This window comes from Callospermophilus lateralis, chromosome 15 (assembly GCF_048772815.1).
Source record: "Callospermophilus lateralis isolate mCalLat2 chromosome 15, mCalLat2.hap1, whole genome shotgun sequence".
Classification (NCBI taxonomy): Eukaryota; Metazoa; Chordata; class Mammalia; order Rodentia; family Sciuridae; genus Callospermophilus; species Callospermophilus lateralis.
In genome coordinates this window covers 54803493-54826063 of record NC_135319.1, presented here as the reverse complement: position 1 = coordinate 54826063, position 22571 = coordinate 54803493, and positions in this window count along the sequence as shown.

Genomic DNA, 22571 nt, shown 5'->3' with positions numbered 1-22571 from the left:
CTCCCCACCTGAGGATGCTGCGGACATACCTAAAATCCCAGCCTAAAAAATATTCAGCAAATGGTGGCTCATTCAGGAATAGAAATATTATGGATCCATTAAAAATCATATTTTATGGTCATGGAAATAAATTGTCGTATGTTAAACTAATGATGATAATAATAAAAGACACTATTCTGTATTCATCGTGTGGAATCAATGATGCAAAAATTTGTAGAGGAAAAAACACAATCAACAGATGTGAACAGTGCTTATTTGTGAATGGTGGGATCACAGATGCTTCTCATTTTCTTCTTTTGTTTTTTTTTTTTTTTTTATATTTCATCATTTTCCACAATAGACATGAGTCGCTTTATAAAAGGGGCAAAAAGTACATAAAGCCTGACTGACTTGGAATCTTTGCTCCCTCACCTTTCCAGGTCACTTGAAAGGGCTCAGGGCTGCAAGGCGGCTCCCCTCCGCAGAGCCAGCTGCAGCTTGGCTGGGGAGGGATCAGTACCAGGAAAGAAGGCAGACCCAGATCCATCCCATGTGGGGATGTCTCTGCCTTCCTGTTCTGCCTTCTTGCTTCACCTGAATTTCCCTGGAGAAGGCATGGGCTGCATCTTTCTCTCAGCAGACAGACTGCAGCATTCAGCTCTGCAGCCTCCAAAGGAATACCTAGCCCTAAACCAAACTGCTAGGTGTCAGACTCCACCTCTGGAGTCATCAGAAAACTCCCCTATCCTGGTCCTAGCATGAGTGCAACCCTTGCAGAAGACATTGGTGCCCAGAGTATATACCCATGTGGGAGAGCAGCATTGCCCCCTCCCTCCTCCCTCTTTGTCCACTGTTGTCAAACAGTACCATACTGTAATACCGTAGCATCTGCACCTTGTCCAATCCCTTCTCCCTTTCACAAACATTTAATCAGGGCTTCCTGTGGAGAACAGCCCCACCTACAGGACAAGTTCCACCACACCATAAAGAGAAACAGGACAGCACATTGTATTAGCGGAGGATCTGTCCTATGAATGGGACAGCCCAGGCAGGGGGAAGGGCAGAATGGCAGCCACCCCCTCCACACACACCTGCCACCCAGCACAGGTAGGGGCAGCTCTTGTCCCTAGGGAAGGTTGTCTATGAGCAGTTGTGTCCGAGCTGGATTCCACAAAGATGAGCGGTGATTATATAGAAGAAAGGACAGCATTTCCCACAAAGCAAACAGCCCAAGTGAAGGAGCAAGATGCTAAGAGCTGGACTCCTAGTCTTGCCTGCAGTGCAGTTGTCTCTCCTCCCAGTGAATGGGACCAGCTGCGTCCTAAGCAGAGAAGCGACCAATACCTTGGGGACTACTAGAGCAATGCAGGAGAGACAACCCCAGGCACAGCACTTCCTGGAGCATTCAGTGGACGTTGTGTCTGCTAAACCCTTGGCAATGTAGTGGAAAACTGCTCTTAAGAAAGTCACATGTTTATTCTGGTGCAAAAATGAGAAATATCCCAGGCCCTCTAGAGATCCAGCCCTGGCAGGACCTGACACGAGCTGGCCAGTTAGTCCCATCCCTAGGGACTTGGCACTGGCAACCATAGAAGGTTAATTCCATCTCTCTGGGGCAATGATCTGTGACCTAGGAGTCAGAGAGCATATAAACTGGTGGTCTGATTTGCCAGGACAACAACAGTATAGAAGAGCCATCCTGCAAGGAAAAAAAAAAAAATGAAGCTGCCAGGGAGAAGCAGCAGAGATGTCACCAGCGAGGACTGTCTGGGCTTGGCACTGCTCCAGGCTCTGTTTCCATTCCCAGAGCCCAGCTTCAGCCCTCTCCTCCTTTGCATTCCATGATGTTGGAAGGAGAGAATCTGAAACAATTTTCCCCTTTTTCTTTCTCCTATTATTTTCTCTTCTTTTGGGTCAAGGTTGCAGTTCAGTTTCTGTTACTTGCAACTTAGAAGTTTTAAGTTGGATAAAGCTTTTTTGTAAAAGTTCTAACCTGGACTAAGTCATTGCAGCGGGACTGTAGAGAACAGGAGTTATGTGAGAACTATTTAGATGATGACATCAACAGAAAAGAGACAGACACTTTGTCAACTAGCCAAGCTGAATTACTCATAGACTGTCCCCCCTCACATGCCCTCCGGAGGCATCTGTGAGCTTCAGAAGAGGAATGCAGTGACTCGACATGACCAGCACACCACCCCTCCACAGGCAGGTGCCAAGGAAGCTCAGGAAAGAGAAAACAATCAGGCCCTCTTCTGCATGGGAAGGGAACAAAGGGCTCTGGTCATCTAGTGACTACTATGGTGCCAGCCCCTACTAAGAACACTGGATAATTGATACCATTGGACCACCCAGATGGGCTTCTCTGAGGTTTCAGGATAAGATGACATCACTACCTTTGTGCGGTAGAAACTGACATCAACACCAGCTCAACCACTGCCAGGGATAGAAAGAAAGAGGATCGAGGCTCTGGGGCAGGATGGGCCATAGCTGGCTCAGACACATCTACACGCCTCCTTCCTCTCCTCCCATGTTTGTAAATGTCACTCCGAAACCATTTCTCCCTTCAGTTACAAATCATCTCCTTATTCACACTTTCTCTGCCAAGTTCAGTAGATTCGTTTTGCAGCTTGGGAAGTTTTTACATTTAAAAAAAGAAAAAAAAATCTTGCTCAGATTTCAGATCTGTTCCAGATTTTTTAGACTCCAGTGCAGCTGCAGATGGGTTGGCCCCATAAAGAAGAATAGCAAGAGGGCCCTGCCAAGCGTTGGCCTGACACATCTTGGTATCCGCACCTTCTAGAAACAGACTCCAAACAATAGGAAGGTGTTGTCTTTCCCCAGGTAGATGGAGTTCTACCAGTCCTGGCGCAAATCGGCATCCCAAGAGTGCTGGATGAACAGGAAAGGTGTATGCAGCCGGTGGAGGGGGGGGGCACTTGGAGAAGTCCATTCCTTCACAGCAAAGCCATGCCATAGCCTCAATTCCCTCCCTCTCTGGATTTCTGAACTGAAGCAATCTCCATTGCAGCCAAGAAAGAAGCTGACTTCACTACCTCTACCAGACAATGCAGTGGCTGCAGATTTTTCTCCTTTTGATATCCCAAAGATCAGAAAATATTCAAATATAAATGTCCCTTCTTCCTGGCTTGGAAGTCTCCCTTTCATTCTGGAATATTTAAGCTTTCTCTCTTCTCTGATTTCGGGCAGGTTAGTTCTGGTTTGTTAAAAAAAAAAGTTCCTCCATCCCTCCCTTTGTCCCCTATATCCTTTCCTAACTGGTATTGTGAAGGCTTATTACAGAACAGCCTCAAAGGTCAGAGCAGAAGTAAAGTTACTGGAGACAGCTTCCAGGAGATGGAAGGTCTGCTAGCTTCATGAAGGTGGCCTCTTTGTCCCATGAAACTGTCCACCTTATGGCCCCCATGGGCACCTGTGGAGGCCCTCAGGATGGCAGCAAGCTGCAAGCAGGCAGCATCTTTTTTTATCTTGTCTGGTGAAACTGCTCTCCCTTCCACCTTCACTGAATGTTTATTGAGCGCTTAGTACGTACCAGACACCCTCATCATTCCAACTTTTATGACATCGTTTCTTTTTCCGCTCCAAAGCAGTCAAGAGTTTTCAGGACTCAAAGTCTCTTTCGCCCTTCAGATACCTCCAGCGAGGAATGTCACATCAGGGATAATAATACACAGAGTACATCCAGCTTTATCCAGAAGCAGCCAAGTAGCTGGCTTCAAGGGGGTCAGCCACAAACCAGTGAAAGAAAAGAAACTTAGAGATTAGGGCCAGACCTCATAGACTGGTTTGAAAATAATTCCAGGCTGAGCACCCACTTCTTCTCTGGCTCCAGATCTATTTCCACAGGAAACCACCTCCTTCAAGAAGATCAGGGTACCCAGGGAAACTTAATCTAGGTCCTGTAGCTTTCCAAGTGCGATAGCCTCTCCCTTCTGTCTTTGGACCTGAAGATCAGACCAGGCCTGCCAGAGGTGGGTGCCAAGGCACTGGGGTCACTTGGCACATCCCTGAGGACTACTTACCTTCCCATTGTCTCCTCTCTTCTTCTGGGGGACACTAGGGAGGGACCAGGGCTTCTCCCTGAAGGCTGGACCCCTGGACAGGAGTATCATGTGCCCCAAGAACATAAGTGGTTTAGAGAAGCAACCAGCTACTGAGAGCTGGACTGAGGAAGTAGCAAAGCAGGTGGTAATGACACCCACCTCGTCAGGCCCCTGAGATGGTATATAACTTCTAGGTGAGCTAACTCCGCAGAGCTTCTTAAAACCAATATGCAAAATTTGTGTAACATAAAAGAAAGAAAACTGATCCTCCGTTAAGACAGATTGTTCCAAATAAAGGACAGCTTTATGTACAGAGCATCACATAATGTCTTAGCAAATGGGGGATTGTCTCTCGATTCACAGTTCTGCCTTTCTGAAAGGCATTAGTTACACTCACTGACAATGAGAATAACATACAAGCATACATTTACAAAATCTGGTGGAAGATATATTTAAAAGCTGCTTTTCCCTAGCATTTATCTCAGCAAAATATTTCTTTGTTGCCTGTAGTTCTTGTTCTCTCCTTGGCTGTTTGTTTGTGGGGGTGTGAGAGTTTCTGAAATAGATACCTCCCTAAATTTAAAAATTAGGGAAAATAGCTTCTTTCTTGCTGGTGGTCATGTATTGGCAGGTCTAAGGATTTCAGAGGCCCTGGCAGCTTCAGGCAGATGTCTGCTCATTGACCTCAGGCGGAGACGTGTGGCCTATCACCACTCCATTAGGTAGCATGTGTGTGCTTGTGAGTCACAAAATGCCTAGTGGAGAGACAAAGAAGGAAGGAGAGAGGGAAACTGTGTATATCTATGTGGTATGTGGTACGAGTGCACATGTGTGTGATACAGTGTGTTCCTGTAGTATGTGTGTGGTATGCATGTATGATGTGTGTGGTAGATGTGATATGCATGTGTCTGGTGTGTGTATATGATGTGAGTATGTAGGCATTTACTCTGTATGTTTACAGGATATGTGTTTGTAGTGTGTATAGTGTTGTGCACATAGTGGGGTATGTATGTGCTAAGAGTGTATGATTTGTGTGGCATGCATATATGGCGCATGGATAGTGTATATATGTGATATGTGTGATGTGGTATGTGTAGTATGTGATGTGTGAGCTGTGCATACATGGTGTGTGTTGTGTGTGTGCAATGTGTGTGGAGTGTGTGGAGGATGTATATATGATATGTATATATGATGAATCATATACATATATGATTCATATGTGGTTTGTGTGTGTAGTCTATGTGTGGTATGCATATGTATTGTATATGTGGGGTGTGTGTGTGTGTGTATGTAGTGTATGGTATGGATGGATGCAGTGTATTGGATACATATATGATATGTAGAGTATGTATGGGGTTTGTAGTGTTCGTGTACATTATAGGTGTGAATAGGGTATGTGGTGTGTGTAGAGTGTGTGCTGTGTGCATAGTGTACATGGGTGTGTAAATATATGTAGTCTCTGTGTGAATGTGTGTGCATATGTATAGTCTGTTTGTGAATGTGTGGTTTCTCCCCATGTGCCCACAACTCTGAAAGCAATGAAGCCAATCATACTTGAGGGGTGCATGTGGAAAGGAGTTATCTGTCACTACTTTCTTTTGCTCCCTTGACCAATTATCCACCTTGGGTGAGTGTTCTGGAAAATGCCACAACAATGCCTGGCAAGCAGAGGATGAGGGTGCTGAGGGCTGAGTTCACAGTAACAGGGGCTTTCTGGAAACATGAGTACCTACCCAAGTCTTCCAGGAGCTCACTGCGGGGTCCATGGTGCCCAGAGAAAGGGGCCCTGTTAGGTGGGAGTCTTCATTTTCTCTTGTACTGACTTCTCACAAAGCATCTGCGAGGCTCATCTCACACCTGGAGGGAAGAGGATTCTTCCAAGGTCTAAAGCCAGTCCCACTGAGTTTGGAGGGGAATGCCCAAAATCTGCAGACAGATCACTATAGTTTCAGCCTCTCCCGACTCCACTCAGGAGCAGCTGTCTCTGGCTCCAGGAAAGAAGCCTGCCTGGCACTCACTGGTTTTGTTCCACTTTCCCTCATGCTGGGCCTCCAGGCCAGAGGCCCATCTCCACTCATCCCTGCTCCTGGATCCCATGCTAGCTGGTCCTAATGTTTTTTCTTTATGAGTGGCAGTGGAGGCCTGCTCCAGTCAGAGACTTCAAGATGAGATGGAAGAGAAGGACCTGACCGTCACAGAAGTGTACTTTTATTCTTCAACCTTTGGCAGCCAGAACTGCTCCAAAATGCTCCATGGCTGCAGCTACATTGGAAGCCTGACAGCCACTCAGAGATATTTTGCTTTGGCTGGAGCAGGCTTTGGTCTCAGGTTCATTCCAAATGACTCTGCCCTGCAGCCTCTCTGGATGACTCTACCCACTTTAGCTGCTTCAGGGGTCCCCAACCCAATCTTTGAGGAGCCCCTCTCCTACCCATGACCAAGCAGAAAATCGGTGGTCAGCCAGCAGGACACCACACATGCAAGAGCCTGCTCTTTTTCTATATAGGCAGCTTTCTCCTTACCAGAACAGTTCATGTACTTCTTCCTCTCATGCTGCAGAATAAGTCCTAATAAATCCCCTTTTGGATGGTTATATTTGTCTATTTGTGACTTCTATCTACAGTAAGGCAAGCTGAGCTCCTTGCACTAAGAGCTGGTAACACTAAAGACTGACACGGATAACAGCCAGCAGCTGGGGCTGGTAACACTGAGGGCAGCTAACAGCTGGAGAATGGAGGGGCATAACAGAGAGCTGCCAGGGTAACTCCAGTTGCTGGAAGAGTTTCAGAAAGTCAAGAGCTGCTGGTATTTGAGGCTCAGGGCTGCTAACAGCAAGAACTAAGAGCTACAAACCCTCAAAGTTCAGAGCTGCTAACACTAAGGGAGCTGCACTTTGCCTATTGATGATTCCTATCCATACTGAACAAAAGAGCCCTCAGCTCCTCAACAGAGATGAATCCCCATTATAAGTAGAGAAGGGCAGCACTTTTCAACCTAAGGTACTCCCAGCACTCTGCAAGACAGAAACAAGCAGAAGCACCAGACTCTTCTATCACCACTTGGTAAAAGAAGTCCTGCAGAACACAACATCTGCCCCACATGAGCTTGTCAGAAGGGTAAGAGGTCCAAGAGCCTCAGGCTGGGCACTTCTACTTTTTGTGTGTTGCATGCATTCAAGACAACATGGCCCAAACATGGAGTGAGGAGGTTCTAGTAGAGCAGAAAATCATGCCCTCTGCTCTATCTAATGTCTCTCTCTCTCTCTCTCTCTCTCCCAAATACTGTCCACGCTGGACAGCAAAAGTCAATATTAACCACTTAAAGCAAAGAGCACTGGGTGCCTCAGGTGTCTCACCTGAACTAGGCGTAGGTGACGAGACATGAAGAATGCATGAGGCAGGATCTGACATGCTGGCTGAGTTGAGCCACACTTCACCCTGCTGTCCTACAAACTAAGCAAGCCTTCACCTAATGTGCTGGGACTATTAAATAAAAGAGGAGCTCACAATCAGGTGAGTGTCCAAATGAAACAGGAGTTTGCAATCAGGTTCTGTTCAGGGAGGGAAACCAGACAGAGATGATGAAACCAGGGAGAGGGTCTCCCTATGACCGAGGCAATCAGGATCCCAAACTGGTCCTCACCACTGAGCAGGAGAGCTCCAATTACTTGGAGCTGAGCAGAGATGCAGAGGGCTGATCTTGGGCTAAAATGGCAAAGGCCGGATTATGGGTGGTGGGAGTATGAATGTTCCCTGTAAAAGTATTTCATCCTTGATGTATGTTTGAAGATTTTTATAATAATATGCAATCGCATCTGCAGAGGATGGGGGAAGACATAGTGACAGTAGTTCCTATGGAAATCCTTAAGGTCCTCAGGTTCTGCTCAATGTACTGTGATCAACAAATCAGCCCCTCCCTTGCCACTGAGTCCTTGATCCTTCAACTACCAGCTCAGCCATCTGGTGTGTGTAGAGCCTTCTCCCAGGCCTATGGTTCCTGGACTTCTGCAAGATTGTCCTATATTCTGAAACTATGTCCTTGATGTCAGCATTAAAATGTCATTTGTAAGGTTAAATTATGGGGAGAACAGATAATAGAGCTTTTTTTTTTTTTTAAATGCTTACATTTGGGAAAATTTTTTAAAGGTCAGCAACCCTGGTTTAATATCTAAACTCTTTCTGGTATATGAAAACCAGAATCTGGAAACTTCCAATATAATGGAATGTGTGGACTTGGATTCCTACAGCCATGGCCAGGAACTCCAGTTTCCCTGTCAACTGGTTATTGGCCCTTAAGCAAATTTTTTTCATTTTTATCACAGGGAAGGCCTCAATTTTCACATCCTTAAAAGAAAATGGACATTTCAAAGCATTAAACTTAATTGAATTCTGATTTTTTTAAGAGAGACAGAAAAGACTTTGGGAGTACAATTGAGGACATCTGAATATGGACTAGATTTATTTTTATTTTTATTGGTGCATTACAATTATAAGTAACAATGGGATTCATTTATACAAATTTCTACATGCACACAATAGAACAACATAATTTGGTCAATTCCCCTTGATACTGGTCTTGGAAATCAGAATCAGGTCCTCATTCCCCTGGAACTGAAGATTAAACACCCAAGAAACCCAAGAAATGCTGAGGCAAGCATAGAAAAACATAGAAAGCAAGTTTCATTTAAGAGACAGAACAGAAATAGCAGCTTCTCCAGAGAGAAGTCAGGGCCCAGAGCTGAGTGCTTCCCAGAGCAGGAGGGGGTATGCCCTGGCCCTTTGTAGATCTCAGATTTCCTCTCCCCCTCCCCACCTTCTCTTTCTACCCTGAGTAGTGCCCAAAGGTTTGAAAGAGCAGCCCCAGGGGCTAATTGTGTTGGAAAGTGCAGGTCCCAGAGTGGAGAGCAGCTGGTAGGTGGGGGCTGGGCATGGAGATATTAGCAACCCATTTCCTTTTCTTTGATAATTAGCCTTCATCTTTCCAACCAGATCATTCACTATCTACTCATTTATTATCTACACCAACTACCTGTCCTTTGCCCCAGTCTCACCCTTTCTGGGCTAGGTTTTAAATGATATTGAATTATTGTTAGTTTTCTCAGATGTGAAAATTGTATTGTAATTATTTGATATAAGGTACTTATTCTTAAAAGATGCATGCTAAAGTATTTAGAGGAGAAGTTTTATGATGCCTGCAATTTCCTTTCAAACAGTTCGGGGTGGGGTAACAGAGCAAAAAAATTCATTCAGCAAAATGTTAACAATTATTGAATCTAGATAACATATAGGTGTTCGCAATATTCTTCTCTTAAAACATCTCATTTGCTGACTTCTTGACTAGATTAAGATGCTAGAGCTGGGAAAATTCTGTGCATGGAAGGCCAGAGCTGGATCCCAGTCAGTCACTGTTCAGGACCTCCACCTGTCCCAAAATGAGTAGCAGAAGAGATTCTTGGTGATAGTCTACCCAGGAGCTTTCTCACCTCTAGGATATTCTAAATTTTCAAGCTCACTCATAAGCTTGCCGTGGTGTCTCTGGGATTCCAAATAATGTAGTTTGAATGCTTTTTTCCCCTTCAAAATTCACATTCCAAATGAATCCCCAAGTACAGCAGTCTCAAGAGGTGTGGCTTTGGGAATTGATTAACGACTTTATAGAACCTTCATCTTGGACTTCTCAGCCTCTAGACCTGTGAGATAGTGAAAACAGATTTCCTGGATCCTGGAATCTTCCACAAACTCTTGGGAAGTTTCAGCCCATCTTATTTCCTTTGCATTCTCAACTTTTTCAAAATGCATCCCTAAAACTGCAGAGCCATCTTCTTTCCCTGCCCTACCACCCATCCACTAAGCTCCCGACCTAGATCAGGACTCTATGAACAGGTGTTACTCAGAGCTGTGTACTTAGCCCCACTTCTCTACCAGAGTATAAACTTCTTGAAGGAATAATTAGTATACATTTTAGCAAGATTGCCTTCAAGTGTCTAGGACAGCGTCTTGCACAACAAAGAACAAATATTATACATGGTAAATATTTTTACAATGTATTGATGAATGGTTCAATGTGTAAACAGATGTATGGATTAGTGGGTGGGTGGGTGGATGGATGGATAGATGGAAGTGATCTGTCAGTCCTATAAATTAGATTAAAATGGAACTTAGCTTTGCATGGTCCCAACTTAGAGTTTGACATGACTTCCCTATACAAATGTGGAGATTTGGATTACCCTATCTATACATACGTTGGAGGCTAAAATATATTTCTCTTTCAGTATGGGAAAACACTGAATTGAATTTCTCAGTTTTCACCCAGTTCATGTGTGGATATGGCCTCTGATTTTTTTGTCCAGGAAGGGTAGGTAAAAAAGAAACTTTCCTCCTGTAAGAGGGACAAATAAGGCATGGGTGCCCAGGCAGCAACCTTGTCTCACCTCCAGCCACTGTCTCCGCACACAGAGCACAAGCCATAAACTAAGTGGATCTGTCATGGAATGTGGTCTTTTAGAACACCTTGTACTAAGATGCTGCCAAATTCATTGAGTCTCTATTTAAGAAAAGCAACAGAGAAGTTTATCAGATTCCATATTAGAAAATCCATAAAGCTCCCAGAGTTGGGCATCCCCAGGATTTGTAGCATTATTGCTTTATTGAAACACATATCCAGAGTCATATCACTGTGTGTTATCTGGTCCTGTCCAACTTCAGTGGAGGAAGCAAAGGGGAAATGGGGGGTGAGAAAGAAGTCAAAGAATATGAGAGAGGAAGCCAGAGAAGGCAAGAGAAGAGATAGAAGAGAAGAAATGAATGGGAGGGGAAGATGGTTTCAAAGTATGGAAAGAGGGAGAAAGAACTCTTAGGCCTGCCAGGCACTCTTAGGTGTCAGAGGGTAAGGTCGGTCATGTCTTCATATGACTCTTCAAGAACAAAGTTAGTGTGCTTTGGTGGAGCCCCCAGATGGGAACTATTAACTTTACTCAATAATCCAGATGGTAATTCAGACTGTGAAGGAAATTCACATATTCTTAGAATGCCTGTGCTATGCTGTAGAGTCAATAAACTTTGAGGACCTCATAAGAATGTACTAGCATTCCTGTCTAAAGATAAGAAATTGGGACTTGATGAGGTCAGCTGATTATCCAAGGTGCCAGTTAGTAAGTGGCAATGTTAGAATGCATTTCCATTCAATCCCACTGCAAACCACTACACTGACAAACTAGTACCATGTCTGCAGCTCACTGTAGCCCAACTATAAAGTTAACTTGACTAGAATTAGATAATTCCCTCAAGATGCAACCCTCACAGCTATTTTTATTATTGAAAAAAAGGATAGTATGTTGAAACACTTAAATGATACCATGTTCAGGGAACGAAAGATGTGCAAGTCTTGCCCAATCCAAGAACACTGAGGACCTAGACAGTAACAATAGAAAACAGAAACTAAAATATCACTTCCAACACAGGGACAGCGTCAGAACCCACAAAGTAGATGTCTAACAAATCTGACTCTGATGTTCAACTTAAGGTTGTGCCCAAGATGGTCCTTCAACTGCTTTCTATGGCACAAAGCAAATCTATGCCACAAAGCAAGCCTTCCTAGGTCACAAAGCAAATCCAGTAGCAAATGACATGAAATTTCCCTTTGTAGACATTTCCCAGCTTATAAGCAAAGAAGATGATAAAATTAGAATGGCACCATGTTGTAATTCCTCATGAACTAATGTGCCTAGGCTGTGAGTATCAGTGGCTATTAATCATGAAAGAGAAACAACCAGATATCATGTGTCTTCTATCAGAAATCACATAGCACCCAAGAAGTAGCCTTGCCAATAAATCTCTCCTAAACCTGGTAGAGCCTCTAGATACACTAACAGTCAATACAAAAGACAAAGAACATGTAACCAATCCCAAGAGGATGCTCACAGCACAATAGGTTGTGGGAAACTCTACAGGAAAGATAACCAGGTTTCTTCCACAACTGAATAAAAAAGAGAGATTTAAAAGACCTCAGCCAATCTCAAAAGATGAATCTCATTTGGATCATAATTCAAACAAACTGTAAAAATAAATCACACTTATTAAATATTCATGGAAATTTGAACATTGGCTACTGATGTTGAAGAAATTATTATTCAAGTCTTAGATGTGATAATTACATGTTGGTAATTTTTTTAAATCCTTATCATTTTCCTGGTTGTTTGTTTCAAAAGCATCCTGGAGAAACAGAAAAAACAAGATTGGTTATGGATGACAGTTGAAGAAGTCAGGAGATGTGTACACAAAGAATGAGAGCTTCTTCTCTAGCTTTGTGTAAGTTTGACAATTTTCATAACAAAAAGATTTTTTAATTCAGAAAAAAAGGAAGTCTTCTACTTTTTCATGTCTTGCTCTCTTAGTATATGGTTGACCTACATAAATTTGTCTGACTCAGCTGAATTAATTCATCTTAATTCTTCCCCCAGAAAATATGATACACAAAATATTTCTAAATACAAATACTTGATGAGGCAAATTTCCTATTCATATCATCTTTATGATTCTCCCCTCATTAGCACCTCCTACTCCTGTCCTCAACACCTGTTGCACATCTTTTTAAATGCCGATCTTCCCATAAAGGGAAGCAATTGCTAAATGTCCCCCTAAACTCTTCTCCTGAATGATATTCCTCATTCTAGGATCCCTGCAATTGGAAGTATATCTGTGTCACGCTGAATAATAGTGGTAAATGAAGACTGATCAGAAATAAGGGAGGATGCACACAATCTTGTCTATCAGGCCAACCTGTATCTTCACTCTGCCCCTCCCTAGCTGTGCTCCTTGAATGTAGGGTGACCCACCTCATGAGGTTTCCATGAAGAATGAGGTAATGTATGTAAATACTGAAAAGAGATGCACACCTAGAGAATGTCCCAAAGGGGACAAGATTTCCTCCCCGTTGTAAACAGGGGTTGGCAGAGGAAATGGAAATAGGATTCGGTCATGATTTTAAAAAAAAAAAAAAAAAAAAGACCCATATGAGACATGATGTTTAATGTTCAGGTACCAAGGTGCCAAGGTGACAGAAAAAGAAATCTACTTTGAATTTCGCTGAATAGGAACTACAGGAAATCTTACTGGACTCACAAAGTAGATTACTAAGTCCCAGGGTGTGGAGCCACAGGTGTATTGTTGACCAGATCTCTTCATACACCCATCTACATTTCAAGTCTGGCCCACTGGCACTGACCATGGACACCTCTGTTCCCCTCTGCTCAGTCTCCACAGTGTGACCCACCATTGGTCTTCCTTCCTGTGTCACTTGTGGGAGCCGAGTGGCATTTTTTTCTTCACATAACCTATTTGTATCTAATAATCTCATGCATGGTTCTCAGACATGAAAAATGTTTTAAATAAGAAAGGATCCACAACATCAGTTTCTAGAGATCAAAAGCTACTGACATGTCCTAGCGACACACAGTCTTTGTTCTTGCCGCATCCAAAACTGGGTTTTGGAATCTTCACATTTTCTTCTGTCCATCAGCAGAGATGATGGTTCTTCCCTAGGACTTATCTGCATGGAGTAGCACATGGGTTTCTAGGCAAGAGAGAAAAATAGAGATGAAGAAAATAAGGCTAGCTTGATTGGTGTCTTTTTCTAACTTACCCTACAGGGATAAAGTGATTGTAGGGAAAAGCTTTCATGAACACCCTGTGAGGCTCCACACACAGGCTGGGCTGCCGGGAGGCCCAGGTGCAAAGGTGGCACACAATGTGGGCCCCATTTCTTCCTGACACAGGGCCCACTTTAATTCAGGAAAACCAAATCATATGCCATAGAGTAGAGTCCCTCTGGGAGGACTGCCATTTGGAAAGCTCTGGGAAGCAGTAGCTGGAGTGAAAATTGGGACTGTAAAGAAGGGCAGGAAGAAAGAGGTATCTCTCTGAAACAACAATCAGAAAGGGCTCAGCAAAGAGACAAGAGCACAAGAAAATGTGTGGGCTGATTGAGAGCACATCGGACATCCCCAAGGATGTCTAACACATAAGAGGAAGGATGAAATTCTCCCTTCACCATGGGAATGATCAGCCACCAGCGTGCAAACACTGAAGCTATCTTATTGTGTGTGAATAATTCTCTTGGTGGTCATTCTGAGCACACATGGATATGAGGTGAGGCATCATCTTAGGCATTGAGCTATGGTCCCAAGGACAGAGCCCCTTGCAGGAAAGACAAAGTTTATATTTGACCATGGAAACCTGCTATTACCATGCAGAGGAAACCTAAAATCTAAAGCTGAATTAATAGCATAGGCAACAAGAAATTTGAAATTCAGAAAAGGTCAAGGTCAATATGTGCTCAGAGCTCCAGGGAGGCATCTGAGAAAAGATGCATTTGTTCTTTCCCTGAATATTTATGGATCACCTCCCAGGAGTGTGCCAGGCATTGCTCTGAGCTCTGGAGACACAGAGAAAAGTCAGAGCTGTCCTCAAGAATCTCAGAGCCTTAAAAGGAGGGACAACCTTGACCTTGGGGCATTCGCTTGGATGCAGGTCTATACAGGGGTTATGGGGCCCAAGAGGGGACCATTCATGCTTCCCAGATGGAAAAGCAAATGCAAAGTCTTCACAAGGTGAAGGTTACCCAAAGCTTAAAGCAAAGGAGCAGGAACAGTCCAGGCCAAGGGCAGAAGGATCAAAGATACTGAACTATGAATAGAAGATCTGGGTAGGGAGTGAGAGGCTGGGTTAGAAACACTGGTGAGCGACAGACCCATAGGTCCCTGAGCCATGATATGAGAGAAAATGTCAGGAATGACAATGGGACTCCTAGCTTTGGGGAAAGAGAAAATTGATAAAGTTGCTCAGTCAGAGGGAAGGTTGGGAAAGGAACCCAGAATATCAGAAGCAAGAAGACCCTGTTCTGGTACCACTTCTGCAGCCTCCAGCCCTTCTGTCACTTCCTCAGAGTTGTTAAGCAGGAACCAGGAACCGCAGGACTCCTGTTTCCTCTCACCCCATGAGAAAAGAAAAAAAAAAAAAAAAACAATGAAATGTGAGAGTTGGGAGAGTCCCATGCTAGTTCCAGGAACCTTACAAATACTAGGGCAGCTCATTGCCATGAACACTCAGAGACAACCTGGTAGGTTCTGCGCGGCATCAAATAAACAAAAGAACTCTTTCAATAACCATTCACTCGGAATTGTATCCACGAGTGCCCAGCCGCTCTTCTCTAGGTGGAAACCAAATCTAGCTGATTTATTTTAAGTGAGAGTTACATGAGTCATCACCAAGTATAGATTTAAGCTTTAAGAACTAATGAAAGGAAAAAATTGCAAATGTGCCCAAACCACAATCCAAATGAAGCTTTGTCCTTGAACAATCGTAATTTAGGATTGTCGTCTGTGGGCCTGATAATGAAAAGAAGACTTTATCCAGACCTTCTCCAAATAATAAAAATTGATTTTTGACCAAGGCCAATCTATTGTTCCAGATCATTAACTTTGGAGAATAAATCATTTTCTGATGCAGTAAAACTGCTTTCCGAGGGTTTGATGTTTCATGCAGCTGGTAATGCAGAACCGAGTCTCTTTGGTCTGAAAGCAGCTCTGGGGCAGACAAAGCAGCCTCCTTTTTCTGATTCTTTGGGCTTCCTTTTAGGCATCTGAATTCCAGTGAGACCTGAATGCTTCAGCTTTCTCATCCTGAAGCCTGAATTTCAGCTTCAGGTATGCGTCTGCCCGCCCCTCCAGGTCAGCCTGGAGACATTAAAGATGGAGCTGGCCCCAGAACAGTTCACCCCAAGGGGTCAAAGTTATGCCAATGAAACCCAGAGAACAGACCAGGGGGCAAACCCCATGGTGCTCATTCTGAATCACAAATCTAAAATGCCATAAGCAAACCTTACTACTATCAGCACATCAAAACTATAAGACATTCAGGGAAAATACATTCTTCTCCCTCATGTCATGAGTACGCATGATCTGCTGCCATTTCTTATTCTAAACAGTAAAGGTCTTTCTGTACTTTCTCCACCCAGTCCTGGCAGCTTCTGCCACCACACTGGGAAGCAGGAAGAGGAAAAACTAACAGGTGTTTAAAGTCTACTAACAACCTACTGGACTAGAACCACTTCACCTGCCATCTCATTGACTCACCACAGGGGTATGAGTTATCATTGAAACTTGTACTGATTGGAACGCTGAGACCCACAAGCCATCGCACCTATCCCCAGACCACATATTTCTAAGTATGAGAGTCACTGTTAAAACCCAGGCCTCAGAAGCCACAGCCTCTATTCTTCCCTCCAGCCCAGATGGAATCCTGGGAGATGGCACTTGCCGTCTCCTTCTAGAGACCAGGGTGGGAGTGACCCCACCAGGGGAGAGTGCGCCAGGCATAATGGGATCACTCACTACATGACTCCTAGGGAAGTTCTTGTCACAGAGCCACCTGGCCAAGTGCTTTATGAGAAAAGGTCAGTGGGCAGGGACCCAAATGCAGAGGGATAAGGGGGTAAGTCGGACTGTCTGATACAGGAGAATGGAGCTGAGTGGCCCCTATGTCAACACTATCCTCTCTGAAGCCCCAGTCTCTTGTGTGACTAGGTTTGGCCAAAGTTTCTCCCTGGATCTCAAGGTTCAAACAACACTACAGAGTAAGCCTCAGGACTAAAGTCACTGTAACCCCATGAACTTCCTCTCTCACATAGTTGAGGCCTGATTAACCACACAAGCACAGAGCAACCCCGACACAGCTATCCAAACTCAGGGTCACAGGTGGCAGCTGAAACATTTAATCACTGGTCGGACGCTGGACCAACTAAGCAGAATAGAATCACTCCAAATTGTATCCAAGAGTGCCTGGCGACTCTTCTCTAGGTCTAAAGCCTGATCAAGCTGATTTATTTTAAGTGAGAGTTAGTCAAGTTGTCACCATGTACAGATTTAAGCTTTAAGAACTAATAAAAGTAAAAGACTAGGAATGGATCCACCATGTGACCCAGTTATCCTGTGATAAACACTCCTTGGTATTTATCCAAAAGAATTAACATCAGCATACTGTAGCGATACAATCATACCAATGTTCATAGCAGCTCAATTCACAATAGCCAAGTTACAGAGCCAACCTAGGTGCCTCTCAACAGATTAATGTGGTCCATAACACAATAGTGTTCTACTCGGCCATAAAGAATAATAAAATTATGTCGTTTGCCGGTAAGTGGATGGTACTGGAACATAATATCCTGGGTGAAATAAGCCAGGTGCAGAATGCCAAGGGTTGAATGTTTTTGCTTATATGTGGAAGCTAGAGAGAAATTAGAAACTTTTTAAAAAGGGGTAGAGTGTCATGAAAACAGAAGAGAGAACAGCGGAAATGAATAGAGGAAGGGAAATGAAGAGAGGGAGGAGGAATGGAAAGGAGAGGAAGAACAAAATGAAATCATCCCAACTATGTCATGTGCATGTATGAACAGATCACAATGCATTGCACTTTGATGTATAATTGTAGCACAAAAATCTTAAAAATAAATAAATAAAAAAGAACTAATGAAAGGGGGGAAATTGTAAATGTATCCAAAACACATTCTAAATAAAGCTTTGCCATGGGGACACTTGGGGACCCACTTCCCCAGAGCCCTCATGGCACTAGCACCATGGCTGGCTGCATCTGGTATGAACCTGAGGTTAACAGCTGAGAGGCAGCAGGCCTATGAAGCCAACAACGGTGTCAGATGAGGACTTTGGGGCCAGGATGAGCAAGAAGCCAAGAAGCTGTGGAGATTCTTTTTCTGAAACTTCAGAATTAGGAGACAGAGAATCTGGCCTCTTAATAAGGAAAGAGGAAACTGGAACCCTGGTGACAAGTATGTGACAGTCTATGGCTTCAGAAGCAAATAAAGACCAACTTCAAAGAAAGACGATGCTGGCAGTGAGGAGGCAGAGGTGACAGCCAAGATCTTCTCCTTGGCCTGTGGGTCAGTGGTTCCTGCCCCCTCCTCAGCCTCGCTGCAGTTCTATCCCTTAGAGTCCATGAAACAACACTTCACCCTGATTTATAAGCAATCTCCCTTTGTGCAGGAAGAGCAGAGATTATACCCTAGAACTCAGACTGAAAAACAAAATAGCCTTCTGTTAGAGTCTGTAAACAAGTCTGGATGGCTCCTGGCATTTTGCCAGAGAAATGTTAGAGTCTGTAAACAAGTCTGGATGGCGCCTGGCCAAATGCCAGAGGGAGTGGTTTGTGAAGTAACACCAGCGAGCCATTAAGTGTGGAGATTCCTTATTGGTTGAGTGCTGTATCTATTTTATGCTAATTAAGATAAGCTGTGTGGAATGTATAAATATCGCTCCCGTCCTACAATAAACGGCTCCTACTCCTGCTGTATCAGTCTACACAAGTTGTTCGTCAACCCCCGGTTATTTTGCTGCAGCCGCCCCCCGGCAGCCTTCTTATTTCCATCTCTCTCCTCATCTTTGAAATTCCCCTTCCTGCTAATGAAGCAGCTCTCCCTGCCTCCACACCTGTTCAGGTACATGTGCACTGCGGGAGGAGGCAGTCTTAATACAGAGTTAAAAGTCAGAATCCGTTTTGAGGTGAATAAATGTTCAGTATGCAATGCTCACTCACCCACCCCATCCCCACTTTCTGCCCCAGGTCACCTGGTTGGAGAGCCCCTGTGGCTGACTATGGTGGGAAGCCTCAGATGGGCCTTGAAGTCTTGGTTGGCTTCTTGCTCATCCTGGCCCCAAAGTCCTCATCTGATACCTGATACCATTGTTGGCTTCATAGGCCTGCTGCCTCTCAGCATCCTCCTGCACATCTTCACAGCTTATGGGGGACCAGGGGACATTTCCAACTCTTACTCTCCTTAATCACCCCATTTTTGTCACATGTCCTTGTGCCATAGCCAGCCTGGTGGGCCAGAGATAAAGCAGAATTGGAGTTACAGGCCAGTACTTTTGGCTTCCCTAGAGCAGCCCATGTTCTTTTCATTTCTGCTCCAATGCTGTGACCCCCATCCACCACGCCACAGAGAGTGGATGCTGAGTTCCTTGGGACCCCCGTTAGAGGTCCCCCCAAATTCCTGCATCAAAACCACCAAGCCCCCTTTCCATCCTGGAGGACTAGGACAGCCTTGCATTTGTTCTCCTTCAGGCCCACCGGATGGGTGTCCTTATCCTAGAAACTCACCTTTCTTATTCCCTGGCACTTCCTGCTGGGTAGGGAGGAGAACCGGAGCAGGATCCATCCATCCAAGCCTGGACCATAGCAAAGTCCATTCTTCCTGCCTGTGGGGTCAGAACTTGCTCCTGTTTTCAGCTCCAACACTACAGAGGTCTGCTCACCCCATTCCACATCCAAGTCCATCCCTGCAAGCCATCCTGAGGCTTCTTCTATTTGTGGCTGGAGGACACAGGAGGCAGGCACAGAAAGTCTCTGCAGGTCCTTAGGTCCATTGGCATGTGGCAACCTTTCCCAGCCTCACTTCTCCCCAGACCCCACACACAGAGACTCCTTTTACTGAGACCCTATTCACCCCAAAGGTTGATCTTGGGAGGGATGAGATTATTGACAGCTCACTGTCCCCCTCAGTGAGCAGGAAAGCAGCAGCCAGTGTGTCCCCAGGATGGAGATGCAGGGAAGGGATTGGGTGGGAGGAATAAGGACACGGACTCCTTCACATTGGCTATGTGAGGTCACAAGCTGAGCTGATTTCCTACAAATGCATCTCCATCTGGGACTGAGTATCCTTTAATTGAGTTTAATATCTGGATTCTAAAATGTATTACCATCTAAAAAGTCATCTTTAATAATTTCATACCATAATCTTCAAAATTTAATAAGCCCTCCAGAGAAAATTAATAAAAATGCAACCTAACTTTAAAAGTAAAATTTAGTTGTATAATATCTTTAGATATTGAAAGACCGCTGTTCCCAGGTGTCCCTGTCCCATGACCCTTTCTTTGCTTTTCAGGGAAACTTGGCTTCTCCTAGCACCTCCTGCAGGGAGGAGTGGGGGAGGTCAGACCAGAACAAAGTTAAATTCTTAACTTTGAGCTCAATTTCAAGAGCTGGATGCTTAAATGAGAGCAAGTTTTCCTTTGAATGTCAAATAATTTATTTGTCTTGGAAAATTGGGATCTAGAACTCTGAGGAGTTTGAATCCTAAGGTGGGGAGGAGAGTCCATAGTAGGATTGAGAAACAGGGTCACCAGCAGGACCTGAAAATGAGACATGGAATGGATGTCACCTGGCTCCCTTTTTAGGGACTAAAAGGGTTGAGGGGGGACCTGAAAGCAGAGAACAACAGGCTACCCCAGTTTCTGCCTTCTGGAAGAGAATTGCCTGGCTGGCTCCCAGCAACACCGGAGCCTGGGAGTAGAGCTGGTAGCAACAGGTTTATCGGGAGTCTTGGCTTCAAACTACAGGGAAGTTTAAGCCTTTCCTCTAGGGGTTAGATAATTGCATCTGTTGAAACCAGTTGGCAATGGACAGATTAACAGGGAAAAGTCCATAACAGATTTATTTGATTACAGTTTTACATGACGTGAGATCCTTCACATTGAAGAGTCAAAGACCCAAGTTTACCTTGGGTGAACTTCTAAGCTTAGGTTCGATGAAGCACAGACAGAGAATGTAGATCTGTGACTGGACAAAAAGAGTATGAGCTGAAAGAAAGGAGAAGCTGTCTGGGGAAGCCCCACAAGACCTGCTTGTTCAGATTCTCCCTGGCCCCTCAGTGGTAGCATTTCTGCCTCTCAGAGACAGCAGAACTGTTGCTGGAATGAGGGTCTTATGGGCTACAATCAAAGGAAGTCAGAGGATTTCTTTACGACCAACTTCTACACAGAAAGGTAGCAGAAAGCTAAAAGCAGTATTTTTAGGTTTTATGACTGGCTTGGGGGAAGGGGGTTCTGTTTTCTATGACCTGCCTTGGGGAAGAGGAATTCTAGTTTTTATGGCTTGCCTTGGGGGAGAATGAGGAGTCAGACAGAAGGACAGGAGAAGGTCAAGAAGAAACTTTGTTTTTCAGGTTGCTTTGGAGGGCTTTGCTTCAGGGTGTCCTTTTCTGAGCCCCAATGAAATAAAGACCAAAGGGAAAAATAGGTTTATTGGCAGGGTATTAGATGGAGCCCAAGGAATGGATGGAAGGGGCACATGGTGGGCACTTCTCAGGAGAGGTTGGCCTGGAGACCTCTGCCTATGGCCACACGGAGTGCCTGCAACTGAGGCAGTTCATGGTCTTGATGCCACCTTCAGGATAGCACAGGAAGAGAGAAGGCCATCATCCTTGCACGGCTGGCCCTCTGAGACCCAGCTCATCCACCGTTGAGCCCAGCCCACTCCTCAACTGGCAGGCTCTACCTAGGCTCTACCCTGCAGTGACTTCTGGCAGACACATAGCCTCAGAATCCTCAGCCACTGTCTGCATTCATACTCAAGCATGTAGAAATTGTTTGGGGATTTTTTTCCAGGTTCCACTGGAGTTGAGAGAGACTAGGGTGGGTGAGCATAAGCTATCTTGGGCCCTTTCTGACTCCAAAGGATAGGTCATACCTTTGCTACTAAGAATTCAAGCCTCTTTCCTATTTGGGGGAATGCCAAGCTCCGCCTCTGAAGCCATGGAGTAGCATGGCAGTGAGGGAGCTGGGTAGATAGGCAGTTTCTCCACATGCTAGCCTTAGTGGACATGTGAACAAGTATGGCCAACCAGATGCTACCAGGGGGTTAACTCTCAAAGGAGTGATGCAGCAGCTCAGGGTCAGATACTCCTCCATGGCAGCCATGGTGGGATACAGCAGCAATCTGGTGGTCACAATGCCCATGGCCAAGGTGAAGAGGGCTCCATGAGATCTTGCTGTACCCTGTTTTCTTAGGACTGGCCCCAGCCTTATCCTGAAGTCTTCTTGCAACACTGGGACAACACCAAACTCACACAGAAAACCAACACCCTGAGGTAGAGACAGGAGGAGGCGAAGGGTCGTGTCTGAATTTGCCTGCATATTTAACCAAATCAACAATGTTTTTAAACCAGAAAAAAAAACTGAATTACCAAAATTGATGCTGATGGGCAACTGGCAAGTTGTGCATGCATGGCTAATGGGTGAATGGTGGGTGATTTCCTTTGAGGAAAAAGGGCACTCCAGTTCAGGGACACCAAAAAATGAGATTATTTTGTCTGGTGTAGATAGGGACAGTAAAAATGTAAATGTAAAGATCCTCCACGTAATGACCTAGAGAGCAAAGCTATTGCACATCTGGGCAGGGTGGACATCTATGACCAGGTCCCAGAAGCTCAGTCTTGCACCCCATGGGTCTTCAGGGTGAGCCATGCCCAATTCTGACCCATAGGCCTGGACCCTCTGCAGGGGTAGAAAGGACTTCTTGACCCTTTCTGATAGGCACAAGCCTTCCCTGGAAGCCCCACCATTTGTTTCAGAGTTAGTTTGGAGGAAAGAACAAGAATAGCATCTTTTTATTTCCTTGAACCTTGCCTTTTCTAACCACCACCACCCCAGGTCTTGCTGCTGATCTTCAGAGAACTGTGCTC